We start from the raw sequence: 13,259 nt of genomic DNA on the forward strand, positions 1-13,259 counted from the left end.
CAACTTGAGAAAATGAAATCAAGGATCCTTTAATGCCAACAGGAATCAGCACACTGAGTTGGAGAGACTGGCAAAAAATCCATAAAGCAGAGGCTGGTCAAAAACAAGTAGAGCTGAAAACACCTTAGATGCTAGGCAGGGTAGGATAAATAATGGAACGCTTGGCACAAGGGACAAAGATGAACTGGCAAAGAAAAGGGGAGGTTTAAATAGGTAAACCAAATGACAGCAAGACACGTGAGCAGTGTCAGGGAGGCTGATTAAAGGGGAATCCCAGGAAGTGAAAAGTCGGAAACCAGAACAGAAATTAGTGCACCTAAATAAAAGAGGTAGTTCAGAAAGCAACTGAGGGAGACACAAAGGACAAAAGGAAAAGAGAGAAACTGATCAGCAGAACTACATGTGACAGCTTTGTGATTGTCCCTGGCTGAGGTTAAGAATACTGTAAGTAGCGGTTTAAACAGGTATTAAATAGTCTGGCTTAGTAATTTGTGCAGATAATTTTTCCTGCCAGATTGAAAAAAAAATCTATTCCATCAATTATCCAATAAGATTAAAGGATGTAAGATAGAACTTAAAAAAACAGCAAAAGATTACAATCTGTAAAGCACAACCACCAAACATTCATTTTGAACACTTTTTATTTTTTCAAGAATTTTTATAAGGTACATAGTGCAGGTAACTTTCAATGTTAAAGTCACTGTAGTAAAGCAAAGAGATCAGAGTTTTATCCTTATGGAGATGAGATGCCTGCCGAGATAGTTACTCGCCATGAATCTCAGCAGTCTGTCTCCCTGACATGGTTATCCTGAAGTTTTCACACCAAGCTGTCAGTACTTTAACTGTGCTTTACTGCTGCTTCATTCCATTCTAGTTTGAGTTTGACAAGCTGTTCGATTCTCAACACATCCAATCAGCTGACTAAGTCCTACCTTTTGAACAGCAGCAGTATCGTTCACAACAAAGAACAGCATTGGCTTGAAAAGTGACCCATAAAAAATGTAGAGGTGAGCGACTCTTTTTACAATCTTGCTTGGCTGCGAGTAGTCATTACAGCATATTTAGGGCTTCTTAGATCACTGACTTGATCAGCCAGAGAACCTTCGGACTGTGGTAGTAGTTATATGCTGTATAGGAATGTTTGACTGATGCTTTCCTATCAGGAAAGCTCTAAGTTGCATTCCTTTTTTACATTAGAGCCATGTAAAGACATTGAATAGTCTTTTCCATAAGACAGTCTGTCTTATTTCATGAACGCAACTGTGCATGCACTGCATGAACCATTCATTTTCTCCTTTCACTGACCTGCGACATAACTATCTTAACTGAACCTTTGCAGATGTATGTGTGTGCATAACCTATTATGCAACCTTACTAAAAAGAACAGTCTTATCTCTGATCACGTACTCCACCAGAGAAGGTTTGGACACCATGTGCTCTATTTTTTACAGAGAAATTTGTATATATATATATATATATTTGGGAGATGGCTCCCACTTGAATTTTAAAATGAAATGCAAACTGAATGCAACACAATGTGATTATGATGTAATCCTTAGCTGAGATTGGTGAAAGCCCTGATTGCATTTTTCATCTCAGTGATATTAAAAAGCAGCTTGGAGTTCATCTGGTTGCTGAGTCAGCTGCATGCAGCTGGGGCTTGTTTTACCTCTCCTTAAGATCAGAGACAGCCGACAAGAGATCACGGATAACAAGAACAAAATGATGCATGAGAGGCTTTTAAATCTGACCTTAAACAAAATAAACATCTATTAATTCCTGTTCTATATAAAGTGGGAAAAATATTCTGGTATGTAGAGTGATTGGCTGAAAATGTGCAGTCTATTTATAATCCTGACACACTTTAGCTGCACAGAAGAGACAGGAAAACATTGCCTAAGTTCTCTGTTGTACTTTTTTTCCCTGATTTGTATCTTCTAAAACAATTTTCCCAGGGGGACTCTGAGGGAAAATTGTAAGATTTAGCTGGAATAAAATACGCTACGAAGGAATCTGTTGCAAGGCCTAAGATACATACGGAAGTTGAAATAAACTGCTCTTTCTCTTCACATAGACTCTTATTCATGCTGCCATGCGGATAGTTTTACAAAGAGGCTGACAAGGGCAGTAATTAAAGAATAAAACTATCTGCCAGCACTTTTCTTCTCTTCCTCTTTGCTCTGATTATTTTTCCCTTAGTATATTTATTTGGCCACTTGACTGTCAACTCTTAACTCCCCTTTCCCCAAACCTTTTATTGGCTCTGTGTTCAACTCTTATCTCGCAATCCGTTGCTTTGTAAGTTGGTGGCTCATTAGGGGAGTGATTATCTCAGTTACACCTCGTGTGAATTTAGAGTTAAAAAAACAAGAGGTGTCAGTTGTTAACTGCTGTGTTAGCAGCATTCAGACCGAAATACAGGATACAGGCTTGGGTTATTTTTTGCTTTAGGTAATAAATAAAATTATGAATGCAGGAAAATAAAGCAACAAGATTATAAAAGTGATGAACTGCTTAAATATATGAGCAAAACATATGACTGTATGGGCTCAGATGTGACAGGAGATACTATTAATTTGTTGTGTTTTATTAAAGGCACTTTTAAACTGTTTTCAATCTTGCCTAATATATTGGCAAAATCTTTGTGGTATATGTGAGCTGAATTCCACATTAAGAAACATCAACTCTGGTCATGTCTTTGAGGTACGTATGTGTCAATTTAAGGCATTGCCCACTAACAATACGGCACATTTATCAGAATTTATGACATGAAATTCAAAGCATTTTCTAGTCAAAGTTATTTAAATCTTTACCACTTTCTATTCTGCAAACATAAATGTGCCGCAAACTGCTTCTGTTCCTAATGAGACCAAAGTGACACATGTATTCAATCAATGCATGCTCCACATGTATATTGCACACATCACAGGGATCCTATCACAAGCACTTAGCCACTATCTTACATCAAATTACACCCATCATGCCTACTTCTGCTTTACATTCCTCAACTATTTTATTATTGGATCATTGCTGCAGTATCTAAATAGCGGCATGGCTTGTAGCAGTGGCTTGGAAGCCAATGCTGGAGCTTCTTTGTTTTTCGGGGTGATGTATCTTCCTACACTTTTGAACCACAAGGGATATACTCTGTGTGGGAAAAAAACCTTCACAGTTCTAAAGTATATCCAGAGTCATATTTTAAGTAGTTGAACATTTTAATCTGCTTGAGTTTTAAAGCTGCATTCACACTACATCCACACCACATTTGTTTATATATAGGTCTATGAATAATTTTAGTCCATAATCATTATGAGTCCCAAACTAAATTCTATGGAAACCCAAGAAATCCTTGGGCAAAAGATGAAAAAATGTGTGAAGTTTGCAGAAATCTTGATAATTCAAAAAGTATTTAAACAAAATCCTGAAAGGACCTACAACTTGAACAAGGTAGGATTATGACAATAATGAGTAAAAACTGAGTAAAGAGCCAACATGATTGGCTTTTAACGTTTATCCTCAGATTTTGCATAAGTAATGCTTGATTTAGATGAACACATTTGGGATGAGACCGAGTGACAGGGAAAAAATAGAAGTTAATGCAAAAAAGATGTTGCATGGATCACATAGATTTTTGTTAAACATGTCTGTATGGTTAGAATTGTATGCAATTATTGTTTGTAGTTAATTCGAGGACAGAATTTTCTGATATCCAGATATTTAAAACATTCATGAACATCAGGGGATAACATATTAAAGCTATGCTAACAAAAATGTAACTGTTAAGTTTTTTTTAATTAAAGAAAAGGCCACTAATAACAACAATTATGATTTGCAGACTAACTTGAAGCCTAAACATTTTAACATTATAACAGATATTTATGTCATGTCTTGGTAGTGAACCATTTTTTAACCAACACAAATGTTGTCACTGGTTCAAAGCAGCTCTTTATCAAAGACCTAAAATACATAGATTCTAGTGTGGAGTGTTTTATTAAATTGTTGAACTGGATGGGTTTTATGTCATATTGCCACATGGGGGCACTAAACAGCAGTTCTTTTTTCTCAAGGTTTTGAGTTCATTCTTTAGCTTCATCAGATATTTATTCACCTCCAAGAAAGCAAATTGAATTCTGCTAATTTGAGGTGCGACCCGAAACTGGATTTGCCTATTTTTTTTTCACATTACACCAATATTTAGCAATTCAACAAAAATAGGTAAAAAATAAAAGCTTTCACTGCTTCAATACTAGTAGTATCCATACAGCAAATATGAATATAGAAAACAAATGGAACAAATAATAGGAACATAAAGACCAACATATCTGAATTAAGGTAAAACAGAAAGAAAACCATCTGCTTTAATTAGCTGTAACGACTGAAATGTTCTGCTGATACCAATGAATAGATGATGACCTGAACATGATGTATTATTATGATTAAAATGGACAGTTTAACAGAAAAACTGCCAACACATGAAAAAATAAAGGTTAAATGCAATCACAACATCAGAACTCTACATAAGGCTGGCTGAGCAGTGAAAGAATATCTCGCCGGGACTAAATATTCCACTGTGTTCGTACTCAGGTAGTTCATTATCTCGGCACCATTAGCAAACACTTATGAAAGAGATGAGCATGTGAGAATATTGTGACAGAGTCTCATAAGAAGCAGTCGACTGTTTTCATTGATTTGAACCAATTAATCAAATGGCCCATTAATAGGGTGTTGTTGCTTTCAATGTGACCCAAAATAAATATGTGTGCCCTGAGGGCATAAAGAGGGAATCTTAGGTTCTTTTAATAATAAAATATCTTTTCATGATAAGAAACATTTTCATTACAGGACTCTCAAGACTTTCCTCCGTGGACATTCGCTGTCTGCAAGCTCAACATAAAACAGCAATCAATTTCTAATTCACACACAAATGGACAGGAGTCTTGCAGTCAGGCCAGCAACTCAAAAGCACTATTTCAACAGCTGCTCTGCCTGTTTGTATCCTAGGGGCCTTTGCGTAAAGATCTGCACTGACCACACAAACGCTGGGCATCAAGATTAATGTCCCCTCGACACAGGACTGAAGTTGCGGATAAAGAGACAAGGATTGATCGCAACTTTATTGATAGGGCTTGGCGAATAAAGATGACATTTGCTCTCTTTGGCTGATCTTTTAATTTGTCATGGTACGTGAAAATGCATCTCACTCTATGTTGCAGTGCACTTCAAAAGGTCATGTAAAAATGTTTGCAAGGGATAGGAAAATACATGTAACAAAGAAAAGGTAAAGGACACAGTGAAGAAGAAAAAAAGATGACAAATGTTGCTGTTTACATCAATTAGTTGACCCACTTATTTTTTCTTTTTTCCCTTGACATGCACAAACACACATGTAAACCCTCTTTACTTCATATTAATAGGAAAAACATTGTTGTTTAAATAGCTTTATTATTGTACTTGAGTTAAATAAAAACACATACCTCCTTCTCAGGATGTGCATGGAGCATTGAGCCATCAAGTCAGGCACCCAGAGGCATTGTTGAGAAATTACACAGGGGGGGCTTGTGATTTGGCCTTGGCTTAGCTGTGCAGAAAAGAAAAAGGAAAGCGGGGTAGAGCGTTTAGATTTTCAAAGCTAAAAAAAAAAAAAAAACAGATTCACACATCCACAGGGAAGGTTTTCTCTTCGACTACAAACAAAAACGTAGTTTATACAGATGATAATGCCTACTTTCCTCTCTGTCATCCCACACTATTTTATCCTCTCTCCTTGCCAGCCAGTTCTCCTTTCTTTGGGCCCTTTTGTCCAACCTTCTGTTGTCAAATGCCTTTGCAGTGTGGTAGCCGCCCTGCAGACGGCATGCTGTGATTTGAGCAGCACGCCTCTGAGGACGTGCTTGTCAGAGACCGGATCAATAGGCAAGGATTCCACACACAAAGCTGAGGTGATGGGCAGACTGTAGAGGGGGGGAGCATGACCTTTGCAGATCACAATTTACAAAAACCCAACATCTTTCTGACAAAGGCTAAGTTAACTGTGGCACCATGCTGTGCCTGAACTTGCAGATTGTTTATTTTCCTGGATGGTGGCAATTCAGTGAGCACAGGGGAGGAAAATCTGGGATTGGGATAGAGGTGAGAGTAACATTGAGGCACAAGTGACCTAGAGAGAGAATGTGAAAAAATCAACAGATTTTTGCCTTATTGTGCCACCAGATCAGTTTAGTTTTATCTATGTTTTTACTATTTAGTTCTGTCTTCTTTTTTTTCTCTCTCTCACCTTGCCTCATCCTTTACTCTGTAACGGCTGTTTAGAGAGGCAGTTTGAATGCGGGCTTTCAGTCTTCAAACTTGAAGCTTCTTTATATCCAATACACCATCAAAGTCTGTACAATTACAATGAAACACTGACAGAAAATCTATGTTCAACTGCCTTAATGATTTTGTTGCATCTTTCTATTTTTTTTTCTCTTTTTTATTCGCAAACCTTTCCCTTTCTTTCCCTCATACCCTCTGTTGCACATCACTGGTCAACGTAACATCCTCTTGCCAAATATCAAATTGAACTTTGGAGTGCAAGTCAATATAGCCAGGCCACTTATACAGACAGGGATGTAATTTTCAAACTATCAGTATTCAACAGCTTATAACCAACATTTTTTTTTTTTTTTGTCTATTGTATTGGCACAACCAATGACTTCACTTAACACCTGCTTATAGGGCCTGCATTTTTCATGTAGTGAAAGTGAATTTTCTGTAGCCTGCAATCTATGTATTCAAAAAGTATTTCTTGAATTTTTTGGTGTTTAGATGGAGAGAGCGAGGGGTGCGCATCCAATCTCTTTTTCCCCTCATAGATGCTTTACCTGTTTTTAAGCAGCAGGGGGCAGTGTTAAATGAGATATATCTCTTCCAGGGGTAACTTTTTGTCCTCTCAGACTGAGGGGGCTGCTGCAGTCTTGTCTGGATAAAGACAGGGAGAGTAAGAGGGGGCTACTGCATTGCACAACACAGCAGTGCATCAGGAGAAGGGCTGAAAAGGAAGCCGGTGGATTTGCAGCCTTCTCCCATTGTTTTACATGTAAATTGTATTTGGATGAGCCACACTCTACATGTGTAATTACCAATGACACTGTTGCTTTTCACAGACAGAAGTTCTGCTTCTGGTCATCAGTATGCCTTGTGTGTTGAGTGTTAGTTATAGTTTTTTTGCCTCACTTTCACTCCTCACTCCCATTGGCATGAACTCACTCTTATTATTAGCTCTCAAGGACAAACAGGGATTCCACATGCAGGGCATATTTTCTTTTTCGTGAAATTGCAAAGTGTTAAGCATGTCATTAGATTTATAAATAATTCTGGAGGGATTTGCCTTTTACATATTCTGGTTCCGGCATTTTGGATTGAAAATTACACCCTATCATTGTAATCGCAAATCCCTTGATCTCCTTTTTCAGCTGGGACAAAAGGGGGGGATGATAACAGTTGTATTCCCTCCAACACCGGAGTTTGCTCTAATGTGTATAACAAACCATTCATGGCAAAGATTACATCTTCGAAGAAAATTAACATTCATTGCTACACGGTTAAAGATTAAATCAATTTCCATGCTTCCGTCGCATCATGTTATCAGTCTTGGGATGGTAAACAGACAGTAAGTGCCATCTTCCTCTGCGGTCCAGAGGCGCTCTTACTCACATCATAATGGGCCCAGCCTGCATGATAATGTTTACAAGAGCAATACATCAATATTCACTAAGGAAATCGGTGCCGGCAAGCATTTAGCAGCTTTGATGTGAGCCTCAAAATTTGACAGTATTTCAGTTTTTTCCTAAAGAAATTAGAAAGTACTCAACATAATTTGATCATTTGAAAAAAGAAAAGTCCTGAGGGTAGTTTGTCAATATGAAGCTACATTAACATGATTTTTCATTCAGTAACATTTTGAAATCCATTTGAAAATAAGTTTTTCTCCTTTTGAAGATATACTTTATCTTATATTTTGTGATCTTTATAACATACTGGAAAACAGGAAAGAGGACATACAGGTGCTGGTCATAAAATTAGAATATCATGAAAAAGTAGATTGATTTCAGTAATTCCATTTAAAAAGTGAAACTTGTATATTATATTCATACATTACATACAAACTCATATATTTCAGATGTTTATTTTGTTTAATTTTGATGATTACAAATGACAACAAATGAAAATCTCAAATTCATCATATCAGAAAATTAGAATATTGTGAAAAGGTTCAAAATTGATGGCCCCTGGTGCCACACTCTAATCAGCTAATTAACTCAAACCACCTGCAAAAGCCTTTAAATGGTCTTTCAGTCTAGTTCTATAGGCTACACAATCATGGGGAAGACTGCTGACTTGACAGTTGTCCAAAAGACGACCATCGACACCTTGCACAAGGAGGGCAAGACACAAAAGGTCATCGCTAAAGAGGCTGGCTGTTCACAGAGCTCAGTGTCCAAGCACATTAATAGAGAGGCGAAGGGAAGGAAAAGATGTGGTCGAAAAAAGTGTACAAGCAAGAGAGATAACCGCACCCTGGAGAGGATTGTGAAACAAAACCCATTCAAAAATGTGGGGGAGATTCACAAAGAGTGGACTGCAGCTGGAGTGAGTGCTTCAAGAACCACCACACACAGACGTATGGAAGACATGGGTTTCTGCTGTCGCATTCCTTGTGTCAAGCCACTCTTGAACCACAGACAGCGTCAGAAGCGTCTTGCCTGGGCTAAAGAGAAACAGGACTGGACTGCTGGTGAGTGGTCCAAAGTCATGTTCTCTGATGAAAGTAAATTTTGCATTTCCTTTGGAAATCAAAGTCCCAGAGTCTGGAGGAAAAGAAGAGAGGCACTTCATCCACGTTGCTTGAAGTCCAGTGTAAAGTTTCCACAGTCAGTGATGGTTTGGGGTGCCATGTCATCTGCTGGTGTTGGTCCATTATGTTTTCTGAGGTCCAGGGTCAACGCAGCCACATACCAGGAAGTTTTAGAGCACTTCATGCTTCCTGCAGCTGACCAACTTTTTGGAGATGCAGATTTCATTTTCCAACAGGACTTGGCACCTGCACACAGTGCCAAAGCTACCAGTACCTGGTTGAAGGACCATGGTATCCCTGTTCTTAATTGGCCAGCAAACTCTCCTGACCTTAACCCCATAGAAAATCTATGGGGTATTGTGAAGAAGAAGATGCAATACACCAGACCCAACAATTCAGAAGAGCTAAAAGCCACTATTAGAGCAACCTGGGCTATCATAACACCTGAGCAGTGCCACAGACTGATCGACTCCATGCCACGCTGCATTGCTGCAGTAATACAGGCCAAAGGAGGCCCAACTAAATACTGAGTGCTGTACATGCTCATACTTTTCATGTTCATACTTTTCAGTTGGCCAACATTTCTATAAATCCTTTGTTTTTATTGGTCTTCAGTAATATTCTAATTTTCTGATATGATGAATTTGAGATTTTCATTTGTTGTCATTTGTAATCATCAAAATTAAACAAAATAAACATCTGAAATATATGAGTTTGTATGTAATGTATGAATATAATATACAAGTTTCACTTTTTAAATGGAATTACTGAAATCAATCTACTTTTTCATGATATTCTAATTTTATGACCAGCACCTGTAGCTGTGAATATCTAAAATGTAACATTTATTTAAAACAAAACCTATCTTGTCATCAACACATAAAATTTAATTACATAAACATAATATCAAAAATTCTACATGCAAATTAAATGTTCTGCAAATTAACATTTCATAAACTGCTGGCAAAAGGGGGATATCTGGAGAGAAATACTTCTAAAATACAAATAATTACAGAAACTAATAGTTAAGCAGTCTTACAGAGGTCTATGGAATCTGAGAAAAAGTTTATTTATGAACTAGTCATGATTTATAGTAATGAAGTTTTTCTGAACATAAAGTAATAATTCATATAAAGCTCAGGAAACCTATTGACTCTTCACCTTACAGCAACAGGGCCACAAAAGGTGCCTTGCTATGGTCTGACATAAGAACTTGGGTGTCTACGCAGTTCCGACACTTAGATCTTTTAGCTTAAAAAAAGGCTTTTCATGTCTGAAAGTTCCTGACTTTGAAATCACTAAAAACAACTAATCCACCAAACTTGTTCGAGTTCTGAACTAGTGCACTATTTACTTACCACAATGTTTTTGTTTTACTCTGCCCAAGCTGTAGTTTATAAAAACTCTATCTCGACAACACCTCTGACATGGATCAAAAGAAAGAATAATTCACTTAGCAAGTCTGAACTTGACTTATTAAGGCCAATAACCAATCATAAGATTGTGACAGCCATGTTAAAAACCCCAGACCCCAATTTTGATTTTGATCTTCCATACTCTAAACAAAAATATAGCTGAAAAAACCCAACATATTTCTTAATATAATTGACTTGAGCTTACTTTGTCTACTCCTGCCAATGTTTGATGTAATCAGTCAAAGAGAAGTTCAGTGTTTGCATAGAGCATCACTCAAATTAGATTTTTCCCATTTAATCCATAGCCACTAGTTTCAGCTTAATATGTGGCTCTGATGGTGTCGAATAGCAGTTAGAAATTCTTAAACATATACAAACACTCGAAGTAGAATTATTAAATGAAGGTGCTAATATTGAAATGTTTTTGCAAGAATACAAGGATCTTGATAGGATCCAGGTAAATAAAACACAGAATTAAAACAAATTTGAATTGTGTTGACCAACCTTCAAACAAATCCTTTTTGATCACACACTGATTAAACCATATAATCATATTAATTTGAGATGTCAAGATGTTACATCTGTGCAAATCAGTGGCGGCCGGCCCATAGTGGGCGCTGGGGCACCGCCCTCCCTGATAAGAAGAGAGAAACGTAAAATATATTTTTAGAAATTAACTCATAAATGTCAGTTTTACTCTCTAGACTGTGTACCTATAAGCAAAACAAATTATATAAACTACATTTCCCTATCTACTGTCATTCATTTGTGGATTTCCACAGACAGACTCCTACCGTCTCTGTTCTGGGGGCGCTGATCAGACAGCCCCACATTTGCAGAGAATCTGTCAATCATGTACTATTGCTAGGTGAATTTAATGGCCAATCAGCGTCTCGGAACTTTATGGTCTTGGGGCGCTGAAAATACTGCGCTTTAACAGGCTTCTGCACCCAAGCGCAGGAGCAGACAATTAGAGGGAAGATGGCGAATGTAACGACCGAGATGCAGCTTCCACCAAATTCGGTGAGATCCTTATTTATCTACCCGTTTGCCAGAAGAACATCCCTGTTGTAGGATATGAACATTTCCTGTCATGGTTATTGTGACTGTGACGAATCCACCTCGTCGCTTAAAACAACCTCTCTAACTTTGCGCGCCACACACACATTCCTGTTATACTGTGTTTGTGAGGACCAATAAACTCGCGCTGAGACCAGTAGCTCCATGAACTTAAAACACACAAGCTGTTCCTGGTTACCTGCTGGCATATTGAGGGTGCACACTTAATATTTCAGTGGGGTTAGCCGTGTGTGTGTGTGTGTGTGTGTGTGTGTGTGTGGGGGGGGGGTGGGGGGGGGGGGGGGGGGGGGGGGGGGGGGGGGTGTACGTGTTTATGCTACGGGGACTTGTCATCTTCAGTCTGGCTGCGTCTTTACTGGGTTCAAACCCAGTTTGGTGTAATTGAATAAGTCAATGAATCTGTGTAAAAGAATTAAGTTGTAAAAATTATTTGTTTTTGTACATCAATTGTTTGTGGAGGTAATATATGGACAAAACTGATTAATGAGAAGAAATCAGAAATAAGAGAGCCTGAGGGTAGGGCTTAAACTATTTAATGAGGGCTGTGGGAAGAAAAGAGGCAATTTTTGTTTTCTGTTTCTTTGTTACACTGCTGGTAACCGGAGGGAGGCTGAGGCCCAGAGTATCTTGTATGTGTAGTTTCTTTTGCACCCTGTTTTGAGTTTTTGAGCTCAATAAATCACCAACACCGGTAACCCGACTGAGACTGGATTCTTGGAGGCCAAAGAACCCCGTCACAGTGACCCAAATCATCACTGTTACTGTTATTATATAGTAAATTAAATCATTACTGTTAAATTGTATGTATTGTCCAATTGTTTATTTGAATTCTTATTCCGGATTAGTTGGAGACATACACTAGGCTATATCAGCCCCACCAAAAATATTTTTCACCAGCCGCCACTGGTGCAAATAAATATTGTTTTTGCTAGATCTATGGTAGGGTTTAGACATTTTGAAGGGACCTGAAAAAAAAAGTAATAGGTAAAAGGTTAAATAAATCACAGGTGTTTGTGTGCACTATGCTGGGCTTCCAACCAGTGTTATTAAAGTTTAATCTCATGTGGGAAGAAAACTGCTTGGCTTTGACATCATGTAGAAAGTGACCCTAATATGCCCACAAAGAAAACATATTACATAAGAATTCCTCTTGGGGAAATGTAATATTCTTCCTTCATTTTGAGGCCTTGAGTCAAACTAGTGACACATATGGTAACAAACTGAGACAGCTTCAATGGACTCAATGGGAGGTCTTATGTCTGCTTCCCCTCTCCTGAGTCCTCCATTTGGTCCCCGCCACATAAGCCATCCTGCTATTTGATGTTCTGCAAAAAGCAATTAGCTGGTCACATTTCCGCATGTAAATGAAATGACTTGTTTCTATGGAACCTGCGGGACCTCAAAGACATATTCCCAGAGCTGGTGCGTTTGACACGGGGTCTGCCTGCATTAACATTTGATAAGAAGGGTCGTTTACAACTCCCAGCTGCTTTCCAGCACTAGACACTGACCTTTCGAACAACAGTAATTTTTACAGACCTTTAAAAAACTTGCACCCTGCCTTGCCCACGCTCCGTCTCATCATCTCTAATGATTTCCTTATTTTGTCCATGGCACATGCCGTTTTTTCTCCCTTCACTCAGCCTAACCCACGCCTTCATTCCTCCTGCTTAGTATTTCAATTCCAACCCCCACCATGTAGATTATAACTTTTGAGGAGGTTATTTATTTATTTGTTTTCTTATTTTTATGGAGACACATTCTTCACCAGGGCTCTATTAGGTTATACAAGGTATGATGAGTTTTCCCTTTCTTTGTAAACAGCAAATGTCTGCTTTAATTTTTTTTCTTAAAACACAACCTCAGGGGTCTCTTCTTGTACCATAGAAACAGTACACATCAATGGTCAATAATTGTCTGAGGATAACTTG

Source organism: Cyprinodon tularosa, unplaced genomic scaffold (assembly GCF_016077235.1).
Source record: "Cyprinodon tularosa strain WSP-4 unplaced genomic scaffold, ASM1607723v1 ctg228, whole genome shotgun sequence".
NCBI classification, from domain to species: Eukaryota; Metazoa; Chordata; class Actinopteri; order Cyprinodontiformes; family Cyprinodontidae; genus Cyprinodon; species Cyprinodon tularosa.